Below are 24618 nucleotides of genomic sequence, written 5' to 3'. Positions count from 1 at the left end.
GGTCTGGGTGCTGAGAACCTGACGGATTGCTAAAGGGCCAGAAGCGCTCATCTTGTCATAGCTCTTCTCGAAGAGCAGAGCATGTGGTTTTCAAAGATGTTTAGAGGATTTTGTATTTATTATATGCTTGGCTTTCCAAAAATAGCCTAATAGGTAGGGGTTTCGGCACCCAAACCGGCATCAATCAAAAAAGGTTGCTCGCTAATCCCATAGAGCATCAGCCCTGATTAAGGGTGTCTAGGCACCAGCATCATGTCGGTGTTCTGGCTGCTATGCCATTTCTTCTGTAAATGTATGGATATGTTTAATAAATTGAGAAGATTTATCTGCACCTGCTGGATCCAATCGTTGTTTGTTGTTCATTATAACCTAGTCTCAATAATTTGGTTGCAAAACTATGACCCCGCCATATTTGGAGTTATCGTATGGAACAGCCGGAGCATCAGTCTAGTATATGGTTACTACCTTCAAATACCCACACAGGCTGCTCCTGGTTTGCAATGCTAAACTCACGTACACCGGCTTAGATCACCGATTGCGCAGCAGTCATTATGTACTTAGGCACCTACCCACACACACACACAGAACAAGTCCCCTTTGTAAGGAGCCGGGGCTCAGATGACCATGTCTGTCACTCATGTCTATAATGTTACGTCCAATTACACAAATGTTCTGTAAATACCTGCACATTCTGCTGCAGCCTCGTGTGTCTGACAGCTCTTTACCCATGGAGTCTGCAAAAAGAAGACAAACAAGATTATATATAGAGCACAGAAAGATTAGAAAGACAAAGGCATTGCATATTTCTACAAGTCTGTGTAACTTAAGCATGCTAAGAAGTGCACCTGTCATGATGCCAGGTATGTTCCCAGGTGTGCTCATAGGTATCAAAGTTGCTATAGGCATAGTGTCATCTGCCCTTTTCACTGCATCTTGTTTGGAAAAAATGCACGCTTTGGCAGCCCCCCTCCCCACCACCACCACCTCCACCACCACCACCTCCACCACCCAGAAGCATCTCGGATTAGACCATTTTTCCAAGGGCCCCATGCAGCTGCATGGTTTGTGGTGGTATGTACTGTCTTAGATAGGAAGATAGGATATGATACAGAGTTCCCCTTATTACATAGTGTGTCAATGTCTGAAAAAACGGGTAGTCCCCAACCGAGTCCTCAAGGCCCACCAACATTCAGTATTTTTTTCAGTTACTCACTGCAATAGAACATGGAAAAAATCAATTTCTGAACTGTTGGTGGGCCTTGAGGACTGGGTTGGGGTAGTGGATATGTCACTTGAATGATAGGGCGTGTCACAAACCACCTTTCTCAATCCTAGACTACAGTGGCAGCAACTGATCATGTCAACAATATGACTGTTCTATCCCAAGGGGGGGGGCAGTTGGCTTTTGGACCATCTAGAAATATGTCCAAATAGGATGACTTACAGGTAGACATTCCATCCGGAGGAAAATTATTTTGCATATTTTTCCTAAAGAAACAGAGCTATGAGCTATGAAATTCAATGTGTCCATTTTGACCATCAAAATGACCAGATGGACACTAGCAGAAATCTACGCAAATCAACACCCAGTCTTTGATCACTGATCTCAACAATCTAACTACAATTTTTTAGGATCCTCACTCGATCATCTATGGTCAGTATGGATTTTTAGAGGCATTTTAGGCAAAAATTTGCATCTAAACACAACCAAGCTGAAGGTTCCAAATATGACTTATGGGCATATGTGGTCGTTTTGTGTACGCCCAGCCTTCGAGAACATTTCGCATACACGCACTTACTGAAATGTAAACATTTGCTTGCTGCATTATTATGTTAGTGAGCATATGTGCCTCCCCCATCGCCTTTCTGTCCTCAAAAAGAAGTCATGGAAAAAAAAAACCTTCCACTGCAATTAAGATAAGAATAATTCTCTTTGTTGTTTATACATAGATCCTCTTATAAACCCTCCACATGTTCAGCTTCACGATCCTGTCAGTTGAACGGCAGCAGCTCAAGATCAGCTGGTGTCATCGCCTCTGTGCCCAGGACTCTGTTAATCATACACAGAACATACCCTCAAAGCATGAGACTAAGGTTGTCCTCAGGTAAACCCTGCCCTGGTGATCTTTGTAATGAACTGCGCCTGTGTCCTTATAGCTGGTGCTTTCTACCATGAGGTGTTGTGGTGGTTTCAGCAAAAAATTATATACAATGGTGGCACTGAGCTTTGAGATGTCCAAGAAGATGTCCACTAAGCTTTAAGATGTCCAAATGACAGCTATACCCCAAAGGGGACCATTTGGCTTTTGGCCTATTTAGAAATATGTCCAAAAAGGATGACTTACAAGTAGACATTCCATCTGGAGTTATGAAGTCTTTCTATCTTTTTCTAGATCTCTCCAAGGAAAATCAGTATCTTTGAAATTCAATTTGTCCATTTTGACCATCAAAATGATCAGATGGACACAGAAATCTAAGCAAATCAAGGTCCAGTCTTCGATCACGTCCAGTCTTCGATCACTGATCACAAAAATCTCACTGCAATGAGCTGTGCCTGTGTCCTTATAGCTGGCGCATTTTACCACGAACAGTTGTACCAGGATAGTGGTTTTAGCTAAAAACTATATACAATGGTGGCACAAAGCCTCAAGATGTCCAAGAAGATCATTAAATCTGAAACATTGCCTTAGTAAGGAAACTTCTTCAAAAGATGCTTTCTGTTAGAACATCAAAACCTCTTAAAATGCTAATTGTAGCACTCTGGTGGCAAGACTTTCATGGTGGCACGGGTTCCACCTCATTCCTCACATTAAGTAAGGTTTTAACCATCATTCCTTAATATCTTCTTCTCAATATTTTTTGTTCTTGACCTACAGATAAATGCATAAGATCTTAGGTGGGATCTCAATGATAAAATCTTTTCAAAACTTTTCCTGGATGGTCCATCCAGGAAAAGTTTTGAAAAGATTTTACAATTGTAATAGTTTTCTGACAAAAGTGACACAATTTTCTACAAAGGGAAGCTCTTTCTAAATAGACCACAATAATTTTAATGGTGTTCCAATACAAGGGATAGTATTTTACACAGAACAGATATTTCAAGATGAACCTCGCCAGTGTTAATGGGACCCACCAAGAATGTAAAGTCTGTCAACATGGCCTCAAGTGTTTGCCTTCAAAAAATTATCTGGCAAATTCAAGGTCTATGTCCAATGTTACATGACACAACATACAAAAATGTTGTCACTCTCCCCAAGGTATAGATGGGTTCACATTCATAGTTACATAGTTTGTAAGGTTGAAAGAGAGAAAAGTCCTTCAAGTTTAGAATGACTCTGAAATAAGCAAGAAAGGCATAAGAAAAGATGTAGTCTGCTTCTCTCCGTGGGCCAAGGAGGACCAGATGACTCATTGAATCTCAGGGACACTTAAGCCTGTTAGCGCAAGTCAGAGCCATACAAACCCCAGAAGTCAGGTGGCCAATGTGCATGACAATTTACTGCTGGTATCTTTTTTTTTGGCTGCTTTATGTTTATGAAGGTTCTTCCATAGACATGAAAATCTTCAAACTATCTCCAATTCTTAAGATAGCCACACATGTCAGATAAATGTTGGGCAGACCTGCGGATTTTAGCCTAACCGACCAGCTATATAATATGTGTATGAGGCCTCCCAACTCTTCCCTATGGCAGATGTCAGAGAAGATAAGGGTCTGGATGCTAGATTTCCACTGCCGATTCTTCTGTTTACAGAGGAAAAAGCCACCACCTCTCTCCATTGAAAACACATGTACTCTTGGCTGAGTTTAGCGTGAAAGTCCATAGGGGAATAAGGAGAGATAATTGTCAGCCGAAGTGAGTGTTCATTGGACAGATGTCTTATCTGTATGGTCAGCTTTATGATGTATTCACACTTCACAGACTTATTGCAAATATTTCTCCCATTGTCCCATTCATCTGAATGGGGTTTGCAGATATCCACGCATCTGCTGCCAAAACAATCCCATTTAAAATTTATGTAACTGATTTTCAGTAGCAGAAATATTTATGAATATATCCATAAAGTCTACAGTCATTCATCCACCCCCTGAGCAAAACCTAAATTTAGGGGTATAGGCTGCAGAGATCACAACTGGTGAAAACATATTTCGCCTGGGTCATATTCCAGAGATGGTGGACAACAGCTTGAGGAGTACGGTGGGGGGTGTATAAAAAGCAAATACAAAAGAAATAAAGGAATTGTAAAGCAAGGGAGGAATCTTAAAGAAATAAATATTTTATATTGATATCGTAAAAATGGTTGTGGGAATTCACCTGTACAATCAGATATTTATTATATCTTTGTGAAAGATGTAAGGATAGTGACATCATTCATTTAACCCCTTCCCAACCCATGACATACATGTACGTCATGGGTCGGGTGGGCAGACATGACGGGGGGCACGCGTGTCGGGTCCGTGTCATGACCGGGAAATGTCCGCTGCTATCAGCAGCTAATACAGCTAACATCTGCCGTTAATGATGGACTTCGGCAATTGCGCTGAGGTCCGTCATTTAACTGGTTAAATACCGTGATCTATACAAATCACAGCATTTAAACACTAAATGCCTCTATTCCCTGGTGTCTAGTGGTCCCATAGCCCCCCCCCCCCCCCAGGCTATAGATTGCTAGGGAAGTCTGAGGTCTTATCTGCTCCTTGGCATCTTCCCTGGCTCTGTAATTGCTTAGGGCTCACTTAGGCAGCCCTTAGCAATCGAGCACAGATTTCATAGATCAATGTAATGGAGTAGCATTACATTGATCTATGTAAGCTATCTGATGACGGCTTATGATAGGCCCCTAGGGGGCCCAAAAAATGTGTATAAAAAAAGTTTTTAAGAAATGCTTTTAAAAATATTAAAAAAAATCCCTCCCCTAATAAAAATTCAAATAACCCCCCTTTTCTTATTTTCTAAATAAAACACTGTACACAAAAAAAATACACATTTTTGGTATCGCTGCATGCATAATTGTCCAAACTATTAAATTATTATGTTTCTGATCCTGCATGGTCAACAGCGTAAACGCAAAAAAATTTAAAACACAAAAATTGCTGATTTTTGGTTACATTAAATCCCCACAAAAAAATGTAATAAAAAAGTGATAAAAAAAAAACAGAACTACACAATAGTGATACCATTAAAAACTAAAGCTCATGGTGCAAAAAGCAAATCCTAAAACAGCTCTGTAGGTGGAAAAATAAAAAAGTTATAGGGGTGAGAACATGGTAATGAACAGAGTTTTTTTAAAATATTTTTTTACATTTTTTTAAACAATAAATCTCAACAAAAAATTGGTAACATTGGAATCGTACTGACCCATAGAATAAATATGAAATGTCAGATTTACCATATTTGCATTATTGCCCTACAAAATTGTTCAATTCCATATTTTTTTACATTTTTCCCTGCATATCATTTTTTATCTGGCTTTGAAATTAATGTATTATATATACATTACACCAAATCAGAAAATAAGCCCTAATACAACTTTGTCAGTCGTAAAACAAAAAAGTTATGGGTCTTAAAATGTAAGGAGGAAAAAAATATAAAAATTTGCTGGGTCATGAAGGGGTTAACTGTATCGTTCAATATTGTATAGAATGCAAAAAAAGAACCATAAATAATTGTTTCCACATGTGATAGATATAAGATAGATATGAGAGATAGACAGATATGAGATAGATATGAGATAGATATGAGATAGATAGATAGATAGATATGAGATAGATAGATATGAGAGATACATAGATATGAGATAGATAGATAGATATGAGATAGATAGATCGGAGATAGATAGATAGATAGATAGATAGATATGAGATAGATAGATAGATAGATAGATAGATAGATATGAGATAGATAGATAGATACATCTGAGATAGATATGAGATAGATAGAGATTATATAGATATGAGATAGATAGAGATTATATAGATATGAGATGGTTATAATAGATAGGTATGAGATAGATAGATATGAGATAGATAGATATGAGATGGTTATAATAAATAGGTATGAGATAGATAGATAGATATGAGATAGATAGATAGATATGAGATAGATAGATATGAGATGGTTATAATAAATAGATAGATATGAGATTGTTATAATAGATAGATACTCATGGAATAGTTACATAGATATATAGACAGACATGTACAGTATAGTATATACTCAGTATATACCGTGTATAGTCCATGTACCACATTTTTATAATACTAAATTCTGTCACCAGACGCACATAATGTATTTGTTGTGTAAATCGCCATGAACAATCCACATTCCCCCCCCCCCCCCTTGTCCCTGTCACTCATGTGTCTTCCATGTCTTCGCACTCTTTTAGACATCTTTCATCTGTTTCATGACTGCTATGCTTGCAACAAAACCCACATATAAGAACCCCAAGGGTGTCTCCCCTCACCGTACTAAACTATCATGTCTATTAGGGTGGGTTCACACCACGATTTTACTATACGGTTTAGGAATACGGCATCATAAAAAAAAAACGTATGCAACCGTACAGAAAACCGTGCCCATAGACTTTCCATTCAAAACTGTATGCACCAAAATGTATACGGTTGTCTCCGTTTTTCAAACCATATGTTTTTTTACCTTTTTTTTTTTTTTCAGGACAGAAAACCGTGGCCTACCACGGTTTTTGGTCCGGGTGAAAAACTGTATTAAACCGTATATGTGTTTTTTTTTTTTTTTACATGGGAGTCAGTGGGAGCCGTACAGAAAGGTATGTGCATACGGTTCCATCTGGTTTTCACCATACGATTTTTGGCTTTGCTCCGTTTTTTTTCTTGGCATTTCAATCAAACAAGTAAAACTTTATTCATAATGGATTGAAAAAGTTAAAAACGTGTACGTTTTTTTTCTTAAAAAACGCATGCAACCGGACATCATTTTTCAAACCGTATACAGATAAACATTTGTACACACGTTTTAATACAGTTTAGTCAGGTTTTGAGGAATCCATTTTTTAATAAAAAACTTGATACAAAACTGTATTGCAAAAACGTGGTGTGAACCCACCCTTACATGGACTTTTTCTAACTTGCAAGAACATCTGTAAAGAACTTATTGTCTGTACGGCTGACGTCTCAGGCCCTTCAAGACATATGCGTCCATAGAATGGGGTCGAGTACGGTCATCTTTACATAGTGAACGCTGCAGCTCAGCAAGTGATCTCTCCGCAGTGCGAGCCTGCTGCATGCATAATTCATGTGTGTCTGATCCCCGTGGCTGATATGGTACCCCTGTTTAGCCTGTCATGTGTCTGGTTATAAATGCTTTGGCCGGCCACCCTGGTGTGTGTGTGTATATATATATATATATATATATATATATATATACACATACATGTATATAGATGCCAAATGAAGGATGACCTGGTTCAGACTCGAAACAATTTAGTGAAATGACTTCATCACAAGCAGCATTAGATGAGTGTCTGGCTGCGGGGATGAGATAATCGGTCGGCCGGTGTTAACCCTTGACTTTCTGAACTATTGCTCTAACTCGTGACCACGTAGAAAGAAAAAAAAAACAGCCGCCCGTTTTAGCTTCTTCCAGAGAGGAAATCCTAATGAAGACACATATATGAGCAACCAAAAAATACTTTCTTGTTAATGGTGACAGGGTTTCAGGCCTGAAATGAATTCAGGACGTGAGGAGTTAACTTGCTTTCAGTCGTAATTGGCTACAGTCCGCTTGTCTCATACAGGAAGGAGGGAAAACTGGGGCAAGACTTGACAATTTACCAGCAGCAGTAAAGACCGAGCTGCTTGCCCGGCCTGTGAAAGCCAATTCACATTACCCCTTGTGCCTTGTTTTCACAGGTGTGCTGGCCTGGAGAAAGAACTGAGATCTCCAGCTGCTGTGAGCTTGCTCGAGATAAGCGCCATAATACTCTGCCAGTAGGATACGCTTTCATCTGCCTCCTAAAACCCTAATGTCTTAAAGCGGACCTGTCAGCAGGTTTTTGGCTGAATAGGAATTCTTACCCTGTTTCAGGGCATACCTTAGTTTCGATAATTGACCCCTTCCATCCCGAGATATCACTATTTTAATTTAAATTAGCCTTAAGGGGAACCTGTCACCTGTTTTATGCTGCCCAAACCACGGGCAGCATGAAACAGGTGCATGGAGCTACAATCTGGAACAACATTATTTTCTGTAAAAGGCTCGGGCGTTTAAGAGAATTCATTAAAAGAAAATGTCAGCAGGACCCAGGTAACTGGTCATAGGGGTTGTTCCTGACTTCTCCCGATCCTGCTGGCCCCGAGAGACAAGTCTCTCCGTATACACTCAGGGCCAGCAAGGCAGGGAGCAGCTGCAGGAACCACCTCCCTTTTTCAAACTATGATTTTCCAGAAACGTAAGAGTGTTTTAGGATAATTGATAGTGCTCTAGGACCCCACTCTGCACATTTTTTATGTTGCCTGCTTTTTGCAGTGTCCCGGAACATTTTGATTCACCCTGAAATGCTCAGGTGTTTTAGAGAAAGCCACCTGGATCCAGGTAAATGGTTTAGTGAGGCAGTTTCCGGTCGCTGCCCCCCTGGCCCTGAGTGATGAACCTCTCCCTACACATTCTGGGCCGGTGGGGAACAGCCGCGGGGACAACCTCCCAGAACTGCTTAACTGGGACCTGTCGGCTCTCTTAAACTATGATTTTTCTGAAATGCCCAAGTGTTCGGCGACCTGCTCCCTACACCTGTTTCATTCTGCCCATGGATTTGGCAGCATAAGACCGGTTGCCTTTACAAGCAGAGGGGCATCCCACTGGGCCGTAATAGCCTGGAAAAGTTCATCCTATCTACTTGTTAGCGAAGCCTGTTTGGCTGCTTTTAACCTCCTCTGAGAAGCATTGCTAACAAGTGGATGGGATGAACTTTGCAGTACTTTTGCAACCCAGAAGAATGCCCCCTGTGCCTTTTAAGGCTAATTAACATATCGGTGCTGGAGGCACCAATGATCAACATAAGGGTGGGATCAGATTTAGGGTCAGAAGCCCTATACAGCCATGGCATTGGCTTATGCACCAAAAACCTGCTGATAATTTGGCTTTAAAGCAACACACAAAAAAAAAACGGATGGAATATTGACTTGACCACGTGAGAAGTTCCACATAGTTTGTTATTTCCTCACAGTTTTTGGAGAAATAAAATAGTTAGCCTTGCCGTGTTGGTAAATCCATCCTAGGTCTTCTATATTTATATATTAACCCTCTGCCCAGGGGTGTTTTCTGATGGACGGGTGGCGTCTTCTATAAGTACGTTCACACAAGGCAAATTTGTGGCAGAAACTTCTTGAAATAAATCGACTGTGCATAGATTACATCAAATTTCTTTAAAACTTCTGCCATACAATGTGCTGGACGATCTCTAGAAGGCCGTACATAGCACCCAACACCATTGAGGCTCCTATGGTACTGGTATGACCTAAATGTGCGTAAAGTTCACCCATTTGGCTGCATCAAAAGTCTGAAAAGCTACTTCTTATTTTAGGCTCATATATATATATATATATATATATATATATATATATATATCAGAGGGCTGGAGGTGAATAGAGCGTAAGTAGTATATATATCACGGTGCAGCCAATCTTAGGTTTTCTATGCTATATTTATCCCTTTAGAACAAATCTTTTCTTCCCCAGCTCTACGCAATGGTCTCATTTGCACTATGTCCTATCATAGAAGGAACAAAGAAAAGTAAGTATTTTTGCATGCCGTTTTTCTTTACACCGATTATCAAAGGGAAAAAATCTGAGCATTCAAATGGGCCTTTTTTTCACACTGGATTTGCAATGTCCATTTGGAATTATGGTCTAGGAAAGCTCATATGCACCAAACATATCCATAAGACCCCATTCACCCAACAGATGTCACAACAGAGTCCACTATCGGGCTGGTATATGTTATTATAACTTTCTTGACTATGTGGAATAACATAGGTAACTACACTATTTAAGGCTATTCAATAGTTTTTAGCATGGGAGCCTATTGGCAACAGATGTCACTGTCATCTATTGGAGGACAGCCCTGTGTCCGATACAATAACAGCTACTTGGTGCTGCTTATTGAAGCCTTTAGGAAGGGTTTGGCATCTCTAAGCATTTACATTCTTAAAAAATAGATGTCAGTAGCATCTGTTCCTCTCCATGATCAAGAAAGACCAGTTGGGATCAAATACATACTCAGTAGCATATGTGTCAGTCATTCACCTGAAAGGGACATTGTAGATCACAATGGTCCTTCCAGGTGTCCTTTTCAGTAAAATGATAGGCATGGGTTGAGACGTCCAAACTTAGTTCTAGAAATTGTAGGCTCCATTTACTCCTTTATGTCTGTCTTTAAGCTATCTTTGCCTAAAATATGACCATGAGGGGATTACATTGGCTCCCTATGGGTAAAAACAAGTCACAAAAGACCTCAAAATGACCACAAACTTTCAGGCCTTGTCAGAACCAATGAAGCTTGTGACAGAGATACTGTTGGAAGTTGCCTAGCAGCCTCATTGACCATTGACCTCCAATGAGCACACAAGCATCTAATTATAGGTAATAAATGAGTTAACACTAAAGTCCCCAGATTTTCTTCTGCCCCAGGCTTTAGCTAACTTGTTGTTGTTTGTTGGCTTTGATCTTCTATTATACCTTTTGTCCCACTGTGCTACCATCTTCTGATAAACACAAGGGTAAGTGGTATCGACAATCTCCACAAATATACAACACTTCACAGGCGGTGTTATCTAAAACAGATTACATGGTTTATTTAACAATGAAGATAAAGTCACTGTGAGTGTGCTACCGACAGATTGACGCTAAATGCATTACTCTACTTGACACATAGAAGATCACTCTGTAGCTGTTGTCTTATCAAATCCATTTTCCAAAGGACAATCGATGGACAACTTACTGTGGTACATGTAATACACCAAAGATGATAATAAGGGCGATAATTCTATAAAAGTCATAAAGAAAGATCAAAAGTCTCAGGCTAGTATGATCCATTGACTTCTAAAGTCAGAATGACACCCCATGTTCTCAGCCAGGACCTGCACATAGCCCTCAGGGGTAGTACCTCTCCTTGTGGAGACCCCCAGCAGGCAATGCTCCCTGGGAAAAAAAAGGATGCAATTAAGTTTTCCACCAGAAAGAAATCTATTTTTTTGGTGCCACCTATTGGTAGTAGTAGCTACCCAAAGTCAAATGTCTGACCCATAAAGACGCCTTGAAACGTGATTAGTGATTATCAGCTTAACCATAATATCCTTTGGAAGGAAGATCTACCTGTAGACAACTGTTTCTGGGTTCTTGTCCATACAGAGCAGAGAACTGAATCCCAAATAACAAAATTTGTAAGCCCCGCCCATTCCGCTTTTAAAGAACCTCCAGTATTGTAAAGAAATGCCCATTTATGCAAATAAGAACCTTCTGTAGTCTAGTTTTTAGGACAGTCAGAAAGCATGCCGATTCACAGCTAAATAAAATCAAATATACTTAAACATTTTTCTACTCATAAAAATAATAATAATTATATTATAATAATAATATGTTTACGATATTGGGCTAATAATAAGCCTTGTGCTATTTTATTTTATTCTACACTGCTCAAAAAGATATTCACTAAGATAACACATCCTAGATGTGAATGAATGAACTAATCATATGAACTACTTTCATCTTTTTATAGTTGAATGTGCTGACAACAAAATCACACAAAAATTATCAATGGAAATCAAATTTATCAACCCATGGAGCTCTGGATATGGAGTCAAAATCAAAGTGGGAGACCACACTACAGGCTCATCCAACTTTGATATAATGTCCTTAAAAACAAGTCAAAATGAGGCTCAGTAGTGTGTGTGGCCTCCACGTGCCCATATGACCTTCCTACAACGCCTGGGCATGCTCCTGATGAGGTGGCCGATGGTCTCCTGAGGGATGTCCTCCCAGACCTGGACTAAAGCATCTGCCAACTCCTGGACAGCCTGTGATGCAACGTGGCGTTGGTGGATGGAGCGAGACATGATGTCCCAGATGTCCTCAATTGGATTCAGGTCTAGGGAATGGGCTAGCCAGTCCATAGCATCAATGCCTTCCCCTTGCAGGAACTGCTGACACCCTCCAGCCACATGATGTCTAGCATTGTCTTGCATTAGGAGGAACCCAGGGCCAACCGCACCAGCATATGGTCTCACAAGGGGTCTGAGGATCTCACCTCTGTACCTAATGGCAGTCAGGCTATCTCTGGCAAGCACCTTGAGGGCTTTGCGACCCCCAAAGAAATGTCACCCCACACCATTACTGACCCACCGCCAAACTGGTCATGCTGGAGGATGTTGCAGGCAGCAGGAGGTTCTCCACAGTGTCTGAAGACTCTGTCATCTCTGTCACATGTGCTCACTGTGAACCTGCTTACATCTATGAAGAGCACTGGGCGCCAGTGGTGAATTTGCCAGTCTTGGTGTTCTTTGGCAAATGCCAAATGTCCTTCACAGTGTTGGGCTGTAAGCACAACCCCACCTGTGGACGTCGGCCCTCATACCAGCCTCATGGAGTTGGTTTCTGACCGTTTGAGTGGACAAATGCCCATTTGTTGCCTGCTGGAGGTCATTTTGCAGGGCTTCGGCAGTGCTCCTCCTTGCACAAAGGCAGAAATAGCGGTCCTGCTGCTGGATTGTTGCCCTCCTACGGCCTCCTCCACGTCTCCTGATGTACTGGCCTGTCTTCTGGTAGCGCCTCCGTGCTCTGGAAGCTATGCTGACAGACACAGCAAACCTTCTTGCCACAGCTCGCATTGATGTGCAATCCTGGATGAGCTGCACTACCTGAGCCACTTGTGTGGGTTGTAAACTCCGTCTCATGCTACCACTAGAGTGAAAGCACCGCCAGCATTCAAAAGTGACCAAAACATAAGCCAGGAAACATAGGAACTGAGAAGTGGTCTGTGGTAACTCCTTTATTGGGGGTGTCTTGCTAATTGCCTATAATTTCCACCTGTTGTCTGTTCCATTTGCACAACAGCATGTGAAATTGATTGTCAATCTATGTTGCTTCCTGAGTGGACAGTGTGATTTCACAGAAGTGTCATTGACTTGGAGTTACATTGTGTTGTTTAAGTGTTCCCTTGATTTTTTGAGCAGTGTATAAAAATTTATACCTACAGAAAATAAGCATAATAAACTAAAACATAATAATATGATTTAAAAAAATCCTAAAATCTAAAATCCAATTTACTACTACTACTGTTATATTATAATAATATATATAAAATATTAGGCTAATAATAAGCCTTGTGCTCTTTTGTTCTATAAAAATGATGCTTACAAACAATATGAATAATAAACAAAGAATAATATATAAAAATAAATTAAAATAAAAAGAAACTAAATTCTATAAGAAAATATACTACTACAACTACTACTACTAATAATAATAATAGTATATTATAATACTTTACCTACAATAACTCAAATACTAAGTTGTGCTCTTTTTGTTTTATAAAAAATACACCTACAGATTACAAGAAAAATAAACAAAAAAATAATAATATAATACAATAAAAAAAAGAATAATAAAAGTGATAAATGTTCGTCCTGGTCTCCTGACTGCCGGCATGACCCCCTTTACCCCTAAGTTTACCACGAGGTAATTGGACAATGCACGCAGTTTGCTGAAACTTAACACTTGAAGTGTGCACTTAAATGAAAGTAAAGTGTGCAGTTTAGGGCTTTCAATCCAAGCATGCAGTGCAGGGTTTTGCACACCTAACCCCTTTGGATCGGAGGCACACTGTGTGTTTTTACTACTGTGGTTTGTTTGCTTCGCTCACATATTTTAGGATGTCAAATAACCTTGTGTGCTATATCCAGGAACCAGCAGTGTTTATTAACCCTTCTGCGCTATGCTAAGAATAGCAAACTACACTGAGCAGTATAGCAGTGTGTACCGCCACATTGACAGACAAAAGCAACTCTACCGCAGGCAGATGAAAAAAAGAATTATGGGGGGGGGGGGGGGGGTCGAGAGAAGAGGGTTCTCATGTGTTAAAGGTTTTGTACCATCCCAGAAGCTATATCCATCTTTGCAATGCAACTTTGCAATAAACTTTAAATGGGTATTCCAGCACCCAATAACGTGATGTATCCTCTATCTGCAGGATAAAGTATAGGTGTCTGAGGTGTAAGAAAGGGGGGGGGGGGGGGTAGAAGTAAAGCTATGTGATAGCTACCATTATTACTAGAACTTAAACATGTTCAATCTTCCACCAAAATTTTATTTCTCATCGGAAGTTCAGCCACAGAACTACCACTTGAAAGCAATGGGAGTGTGGTGCACGGTGGAATCCACGCTGAATTCCTTGCAGTTTCCACCTCGGAGATCTGTAGCGTGAACAAGCTCTTAGAAATACATCCCAGCGGTTGAATCCACTGCAATCAAGACACTATCCCGTGGATAGAGGTTAAGTTATTGGGTGCTGGAATACCCCTTTAAAGTGGGCTATCCCTAGATTAAAAGTTAATACCTATGCTTTGCTAATCAGTGGGTCTAACTGCTGGTTAGAAGTGAAGGCAGGACGTACAACACAGAGCAGTGCTGGCAGAGAGCACACTTAAAAACTGTAATGAAAGGGGGCACTGTACTGGCTGCACTGTACTGAGGGCAACAGCTGGGAAAATAATAACATACCAGGGTAACTCTATGGCTCTTACACTTTCAGTCTGTATCATTTGGATACCTAAAAATTAGTGTTCGCTTTGGTTAAACATTTGTGCTCTATATGTGCAGGGCCATAGGTCACAGTTCTGTTTCCATAATGGATCTGGGCAGCACTCATTGCTGAAGAACAAGGACATCATCCATTATATACAATGGATTGACATATGAAAGATAGGTAAGTAGATAGATTAAATAGATAAAACTGATGATATATACGGTAAATAGATATGAGATAAATAGATGTGAGTTACAGCAGATAGATACACAGCAGCACTCCAATCCGTGATTAAATGGTGGTTTTATTCAATCTCTCGAGAGGTTATCGAAATGTCGCTGCTCTTGTGTGATTGAATAAAACCACCATTTAATCATGGATTGGAGTGCTGCTGTGTATCTATCTGCTGTATCTAGTGGGGACTTCTGAACCAGGACCCGACCTCAGCTTGCACCCATTCATCCTTAATTGTGTGCTTCTCCACATATCTACTACTATATATATGAGTTAGATAGATATGAGATAGATAAGTATGAGAAAGATAGATAAATAGATATAAGATATATAGATAGCTGTAGTACTGATACAATGGCCACCAGCTGTCAGGGTTATGATGTAAAAACCTCTATAGACAGAATGTTCCTCCAGGTACCCGGCCGGCTGTGACTGATGTCAGACATACCACAGGGTCACTGCTTTGAGCTCACAGCTGCTGTTTTGTGTTTTGAAGCCTTCGGTCCCTTTGTCAAAGCCAGATATGAAAGGATGTGTCACAAATTCAACAGCAACAACATAAAGATGTATCCCATCTACATAAACAGCTCACTATAAATCCTGTGATGTATATAACAGAAGGTCCTAAAAATCTGTTGGAGCCGAATATTCCATCTTGCAACCTTCCACAACACGAGTATCCAATATCCTCCCATCCCCCTTTCACCAGTTACACAGAAGCCATCCGAACATGAAACGATTGTACTATGATAATGTTCTTTACGGTGATGATTAGAGATTTCATTGCATCCATCTGTGTTCTTTATAACCGAGCATTGGGGGATCTGCCTGTAGTCATCACATCTCGTCCTCAAGATTCAGAATTATTATAAAACTTTAAAGGAGATGCATGATTTTGACCAACCCAAGCAGTGTGACAGGTTCTCCTGCCGACATACTGGTTACATAACCTGGGAGCCTTTATATGTGGAGCCCTTATAGTGAGACTTCAATGGAACTATCATCACCAGTCTCCTCCATCCAGAACTGGGCAGGGGTTGGGTTCTGAGGGCATCTGGGGCTGGTCTTTGGACTACCTCACTAGGTAATGAAAATAGCCCTATACCTTTAAAACATTGTAATCTGTGACTGGTGACTACAAAAAGGGTGTTACAGCAGACATCAAGGGACACCATACGGTGGAGGATTGTCTCATAGAAGTCACTGAATCACTACACTTACAACTCTATAACACTCTAGACATAGAATACTAAAACCCCCAACTTGGCCCAACCACTGGACATGACCATAAGGCAATGAATGCTGTTATATTCTATACATAGAACAACTTACAACTTGACCTGATGACTGCGCATGACCATAACAAAATTGTATTAAACTCTGTTCATAGAATACAACAATTTTCAACATGGCCAGACCAACCTCCCAACCAAATCACTGGACATGATAGGAACACAATCTTGTTATACTCTATACATAGAATAAAACAACTTCCAAAATGACCAACTAGTAAATCTTACCATAATATAATTCTACTATATTCTATACATAGAATACAACTTCTAAGACTAAACATGACCATATTATCTGTAGATACAACACAACAACTTCCAACATGACCGACTACTAAACCTGACTAGACCATAATATAAATCTACTGTACTCTAAACAAAGAACACAGCTTCTAAAATGGACAACTGTTAAACATAAATAGTACAATTTTGTTACACTTTCTATATAGAACACTGCAACCCCCAAAACTACAGATGACTAGACATGACCATAACACAGGGTGATTCAAATAGTATAGTGTAAAAGTAAAGGTCTCTAAATAAAGTAACATCAGTGGTAAATGTCCAGTGACTGAAAACATGCTGACTAGTATGGAACTACAGGTACCACAGACCACTGTATGGTGAATCTTATGGAAACGTTTATGTTGTAAGCTGTACAGATCAAATCTTCTTCACATCCATCTGAAACACTGTGACTTTTATATTGGCTTGCAGGACCAATTGGATGAGGATGAATTCACTTACAGGGCAGTGTTCTGCGATGGGGCAACCTTTCATCTCAGTGGGTAGGTCAATCGCCACAGCATTAGACTTTGGGGCTCAGAAGAACCATGTCCCCTTATTGTGCACATGAGAGACTCAAAGTAAACATGTTCTCTGCAATGAGCACACGCAAAGCCCACAGTCCCTTCTTTTTTACTATTACTGGCCGCTTGACATGGACACGTTATAGGAATGGCCGATGCCACAGTTAGAGGAAGTTCTGCCAAGTGTAGTCTATTGATAGGATGGTCACCTCCATATTTCCATTTGGATGTTTGCCGATACCAGAATGAAACTCTACCGGAACGTTGGATTGATCTCACTGAAAGCATCAATTCACTACTCTAACACCTTGCAACTTATTCTTGTTGGGTTACATCAAGGACTCAATGTTTCTGCCACCAAACCCCCACCACCACAGAATCTAACCGACCTAAGACAATGCATCACTGAAATAGTGGAGGCAGTGGAATCCATATCTGTGGATATGCTGGCTACTTAGTTATGCATACCGAAGCTTTAAGTTTTCATCATCCTTTTTGAATCACCCTGTACAGTTCTATTAGAACACTACAACTCCTGACATCCTCCAACCACTGGGCATGACCATAATCCAATTCTATTATATTCTGTACATAGAACACTCCAACATGACATGACCACTAGACAATGACCATAATATGATTCTAATACAACCAGAGCACTGCACCTCCCAATATGACCTATTCTACCTATGTAACTGAACAGACTAGATGGAACTGTTCATCTTTGTCTTCTATGCATTCAAACAGTGCCAATGTATACAGAGAGCCCTTTGCCGGGAAGTATATCAATGGGGAGGCGTGTGAGACGTTTGATTCTCACAGATGGAATGAGCACCATATATTTAGCGGTAGTACTGTGCACGCCAGGCAATGTATGTACGTATGTAATTATACGTGGCATCACGCTGTGCATGAAAGTCCTGCTAAGAAGACCTTATAATCTAGTAGGTGATATGGATAATATACCGTACATATGGCAAAGTAACAGAAGGGGGCGTATGGTCCTACGTTGCTTTGATAATGACAGCCATGACAAATGATGCTTCATTTAGACTGAGGAATTTAGAGAATGGACCTGAACATTGAGATATAATGTCAGGATGTGACATACAAACACTACTCCATATGCATGCAGCATAAAGTGGTGCTCCATTAAATATTTTTCAAATAAAAATCTAAATAACATATATCTCTGTGGGCGTTAGGTGCCAATCTACTTTTGTACTTAAAATAAAGAAGGAAAAAATCACTTCGCCAGAAGTCACACCATACCATTCCCCATTTCAGTCTGCAATATTAATCAGATTTTTTTTTAGGTGGAAAATCTTTTTAATACTTCTAATCCTTGTACAGTAGTTGAAGTTTAACTTGTTTCCACATAGATGTAATGTACAAGTAAAATACATTATTCACATCTGCTTGAGTGATATCTTGTATGACACACCACCCAATGAAGTCAAGGTCTAATCATCAGGCCGAGTCCTCCAGGATGAAAGCAACTGCCCTTCGGGGGTGGGATGGTTCAATGATGTCCAATCCATAATTTCTCATCCATGATGGTGGATCATACAAATACCAAACATAAAAAGAATCATTCTCACCTGGGTATTATTATTACACTGGATCAACAATCTGTAGTATGGGCAGTAGTATTAAAGGAGTCACCATCCACCTTACAGACACCTTACAAATTGGATCCTTCGAGGTAGGCTCTGGGCCTGATGGGTAGATGGACTTCAGAATGTGCCTTGATGTGGGTAGGTATATTGAGAGAAGTGGGAGACTTGTAAAGTAAGCAGGAGCCCTCAGCAATACCAATTGACTGATTCATACAAGTAATAACAAGTTTGGGATAGGACAGTTTCTCTTAGTAAGATGGAGAGGGAGATTGGTTTGAGGACACAGACCAGAAATGGAAGAAACAAGTTTCTATTTCAGCATGGAAGAAGATTTTGTTGATGTGGTGGTAGGACGGGTCCACTCGTGATAATACGCGGCTGTAACCTACATTACCATGATAAGAGGAGGGGAATTAAAGGAAGTGGTTTGCAAAATGAGGAAGAAGCATAAACTTATTGCAGAACTTAGTAGAGATATGAGCATCCTATTAAATTGCACTAAACCGTGATACCGAATTCAGTTCTGTGTAAAAAAAAAAAGAAAAGATCTAACTTAGGATAAAAAGGTTTCCTATGGTCTTTATAACAAGAAAGCAACTTGCCGATTAAAGGGGTTGTGTGCTATTTACAAATTCCTTGTTTGAAGGGTCCCCAGTAATAACGTGATCACAGATTGTCCCATTCATGAGATCCCCAGTGATCAGCAGGGTTCCTGGCAGCAAGTGTTCAGATTCTTTACAGTGCCATCACAGGCAAGAAAAAGCATTACAAGACAGACAACTCTGTTAAGGTTTTAAATTTACCCATACAAGTCTGGTATGGAAAAAATAATAAATAGTCATAGATATAGATACATTTTTTATAAAACCATGGTCATCTAAGGCCCACCATGTCTCTTTCTTATCTGGAAATGGAATATGGACTGCCTACTGCTGCCAGCTCACCCCATTCTGCCAGTGTTTGTACTTGATTACTACCCCCTAGTGGTAATCAAGTATATAGACTTCAGAAAAAGCGGATAATAGAAAATAGAATATAAATGTAGTCCTTGGGCCACATAAAAAAAAGATCAGATATAAGTAGGAGAAACATATTCTTTATTCTTATCGGATTCACAATATTCTAACTCTTGAGTTTTTAAATATTGAGTTTTCTCCTGGCCTTTGTTAGTTCTTACATAAGTGACAAGAGTTCAAGCTCTGCTCTGCAAAATTCATCTGGCTTTTAGAAGTACTCGGGAGCACATGGAGAAACATGAGTAAGATACCTCAGGCCTTTTTTTTTTCTTTTTTGCTGACTTAGACATTTTTCTGACTTTCCACGAAACTGAAAAAGTTGTTAATAAGGTGCTCCTTGCATCTAGGTGTGATAGCTCACTTGTTGTCCCCGGCGTGGCTGTGGAGCACTTAAGGATTAGCACCATCCTCACTCTTTACCCTTTTCTGAGTTGACTATTTTATAACATAAATTGGCCATATATTAGGGAAGGAATTGGTGGTCATGGTGGTTCTGTGAAAGTCATTATCTTGGATGACAACACCATAAGATAAAACCATAATTTGGACAAGTGACCTCTATTGGTGGCATACAATTCTGTCATTTGACATGCACAACTTTTTGACTACGGCATCTGACAACAACCAACAAAAAATCTGCCACTGTTGGTATTTGTTGTGTGGCCCTGTTCACAAGACGGATCGGCATGAATGCATCATGTGACCATGTGCAAAGGTGCAGTTGGTAAGCAAAGTTCAGACTTTTTGGCTACCTAAATATATACATGGTAGATTTTTTCCCAAAACAGCTCCACATCAGTCCTTAGGTTGTGTGTGGTATTGCAGCTCATTTTATGAAAGTAAATGAAGCCAAGTTGTAATACCATACACAACCTGAGGACAAGTGTGGTGCTGTTTTTGCAAGAAATTTGCTTAGATTTTCTATTTTTACATAACCCTCTCAAAGAGCACAACTCCACTCTACTGACCTATCTAGTTCAGTAAAAAGAAAAAGGAATAGTCCAATAAATATATAGATTCTCTGTAAAATAACTGTTCTGGTGCCTTTTGTTTCTCGGATTTCTGTAAGAGTATGGAATTGCCTGCGTCAGACTATGTAAGAACACACCCTATTGACAAAAGAATGGTAACACCCAGTTGTCATATTAAATATGCATTTCCATAAGAAATGGCATCACAGATGTAGAATGTTCCAGAATTGGAAAGATACAATTATTTGCTAAAACAATCGTGAAAACTGCCAAACACAACTGATGCCATAAACTTATAACACTTATAATATTTTCATATATAATAAAAAGTTTAAGACAGGACCAATCAGGGTTGGCCCCAGTTGTATGTAGGCCCTTAGACACATCGGGCTCACTGCATAAATCAAGATTATTTCTCTAAATCTCCATGGGTCACCCAAGCCATGTTAACCCTGGTATCTGCCTAATTCCGGCTCTGGATCTGATAGAGATCAAGTCCCATAAAAAGCAAATAGGATCTGTCATCCATCTTTGTGCACATACCTTAAGCCATCGAATTATGAGCTTGAAATTTTATCTTGATGGTACAAGGTAAGATTGGGAATGCCACAGCTGGACAGCTCACATTGGTCTACGATCCATGATGATCTTGTTTAATTTTTTTGTAACAATTTTGATGTGGGTAATGTTCTCCCCTCAGGGACCATGGTGTGATCACTGCAGTAAACTGCTCCTGAGATGGGCGGAATATTCATGTCACCTGGTTCATTGACCTTCTTGCCATGGTCAGTGTGTATTGACAGAAGCCAGGCCAATGATCCGTATAATAGCCACATGTTTTAAGGCTGCTTAGAAGGAGTTTATCTGCAGTAGACGTTCCATGGTTGCCTATAGTCCGCTCTTATGGGCCCTTCGTTTTTTTGTAGAAACAGTTACGGTAACTTTAAAACAGCTAAAATAGAACAGTGTATTTGCCATTACCCTCCTGCATTATAAATGAGTTTAAAACCAAATTACGACTTTGCCAAATTGACACATATGTTTCCCCTACCAGATATACACCAATAGAAAATAGGCAAATACATACATAAAAAATTCTCATGATGATTGAATCATAACTAAGGCTAAATCCCCATAGGTCAGATTTGATGCAAATCATTTTCATAGAACAATATGCAAAAAAATCTGTATGGGAATCCGGAGACAAATGAACACTAAATTGTTTAGATTTTTATGCAGTTTTAAATACAGAATTTGAAAAACAGAAACTAACAAAAACATTTGCAAACACAGTTGCAGATTTCACAACATTTAATCATACATTACTTGTCGATTTTGTGGCAGATTTTTTTTCTTGCCACCAGTTCGACCTGTGTAAACATACCCGAATCCGCTATTGCACCCCCGTATTAAGTCAACATCTCAATAGGCCAAACATATTACTTGTCACTTCAGTTCACATCTGCTCGTAGGTATTCTTACAAAAATAAAACATCAAAAAAGGTAAAAAATAAAAACTCAGTTGCAGTTATCAATATAAAAAATTAAAGAAGGATTAAAAAAGTATTAATCGGGCCCTTACTGCTTAAGGGTAACAGACTCGGCCTTTACCATTTTAAGAGATATATTTGGTGCCGAAACGCCAGATGCTTCTAACAGAAGACCAGGACGACAAACAATTCTAGGTTGCTTTTGCTTTTCCCTTAATGCATGCAAGAAAACAACTACAAATATTATCCACCGGTGCTATTTCCCAGCAAGAATGCCCATTCTCCTAATACATATTTTTCTTCACCCCAAAAAATAGGTTGGCCGCTCGTGGCTCCCACTACAAAATCACTCACAGACTTGTTGCGCCGTTTCTGCCATTACAGAAATTTTCGAACCCGGAATAAATCTGCAAGATGTCAGCACCATTCGCACCACAGAAAAAAAGTTAGTGGAATTTTTTTCACGCATTGATTTTACCCCTGGAGAGATCTGCCATCTTAATCCGACACTATCATATCAATGAGACACGTATAACATGCAAGATTTTTCCCATACCGGATCGGGCCCTATCCTGGCAGCTGGGGTTGACGGTTTGATGAACCCGGAGATGAATGGTTGCCACGTCTTCCGTACCAGCTTTCTGCTGTAAATACCATCTTTGGAACATTTTAAGACGATTAATGATAATTGTGTTGTGAATGAAACATTAGCGCATTAAAACCCAGCCGAGCTGAGCAAATGAGATCCTGTGTGCCCGCATCCTCCACCAGTCTGTAGCAATACCCACTGGCATCATGCAGAGAGGCAGCCGCTGCAGTGGGCATACTGCATAATGGTGCCATGATGCCGCACATGCTACGAAGCTGACCTACACCTTTGCTGCATTCGGAGCCTTTGCCATCTCTGCCTTGCTCCCCTGTTTGCCAAGTATTTCAGTCGATCCAAGCCCTGCCCTTCCCTCTTACCCTCACCCTTTCACAGTTCTGCATTATAGCAGGTAAACTCTACCTGGATTGAGCAAGCATAGTACCCTGCAAAATACATACCCTGAAAAATGCCAGACATAAGGAAGCTCGCTGATTCCGACCCAACCAGGTTGTTTACAGATGCAGTACAATGCAGTCATTATTAACCCTCAATGGGCGGTTACATAAAAATTGGCATTTTTTTTTTCGGGGCTAGCATTCACAGATGCTTTCTAATTCAAGCTTGTGAGGGGTTAACATCATCTGATTTCAGATATATATATATATATATATATATATATATATATATATATATATGTATAAAAGACTAATAATAATAGGAATATAATTGTTAAGTCGGCAATTTTGAAATGTGTTTTTATAGGGCAAAAGGCTACGAGTGTCCTATGCAAAGTATTGAGTGATAGTCTTGCCTCCTTGCAGGACATTATATACCACTAGAGTACGTTTATGACCTTCAGGCATCTCTTTAAATAAATAAATATAAAAAAAAAGATAATACAAAACATTTTTAAGATAACTGTAGAAGAAATTAGGAGGTGGCATAGGACCGATAACCTAATACATGACCCTTATTTATTACATCTATAGGAGGAGAAACATGGTGATATAATATTATCAACACCATTCTTAGCCATGCACTATACAGGCCAAAATAAAAAGATGAATAATCCATTTTATATCAGGAACTTCGACCAGTTGCATTGTTTGCCTTTTATATTTGATAAAAATCCAGAATAAAAAAAAAATTAAGAAATATCTGTGGAACATACTCCATTCTGACACTCACCTGGTCATTAAATATTAACCCTATCAAGAGTTATATTATAAGTTATTGAACAAAATAATAAAAAAAAAATATATATATATATACCGATATATATATATATATATATATATATATATATATATCACTTCTGCCGGGACACTATGAGAAAATAAAACTAAAACAAAAAACTAGAAATTTGTTCCCTGTTTTGTAGGCTGAATTGTAAATGTAAATTCTGATGTACAAAAATGTACAGGTGTTATAAAAAGAAATAGTGTTTAGTGATGCAAACATGGGCTTCTGGTGGGCCTATAGTAATGTATTCATGTAGGCCTCTATCTATCTATCTATCTATCTAATATTCATGTATCTATCTATCTATCCAATATCTATCTATCTTTCTAATATTCATGTGTCTATATATCTATCTATCTCATATCTATCTATCTAATATTCATCTGTCTATCTATCTCACATCTATCTATCTCATATCTATCTCATATCTATCTATCTATCTCATATCTATCTATCTCATATCTATCTATCTCATATCTATCTATCTATCTCATATCTATCTATCTCATATCTATCTCATATCTATCTCATATCTATCTATCTCATATTTATTTATTTATTTATCTACCTAATATTTGAATATTT

At 39.4% G+C, this 24618-nt stretch overlaps 1 long non-coding RNA gene across 1 annotated transcript in view; it reads right to left on the bottom strand.

The window, feature by feature from the left end:
* LOC130267559 (uncharacterized) overlaps positions 1–24618 on the bottom strand; it is a 73774-nt gene that overhangs the window by 45625 nt on the left and 3531 nt on the right. The window contains exon 3 of the long non-coding RNA XR_008843218.1: positions 683–734. This is a non-coding gene — a long non-coding RNA (uncharacterized LOC130267559). The remainder of the gene's footprint in view (positions 1–682; positions 735–24618) is intronic.

This window comes from Hyla sarda, chromosome 4 (genome assembly GCF_029499605.1).
Source record: "Hyla sarda isolate aHylSar1 chromosome 4, aHylSar1.hap1, whole genome shotgun sequence".
Taxonomy (NCBI): domain Eukaryota; kingdom Metazoa; phylum Chordata; class Amphibia; order Anura; family Hylidae; genus Hyla; species Hyla sarda.
Note: the sequence above shows the minus strand (reverse complement) of the source record. Positions and strands in the feature narration are given on the sequence as shown.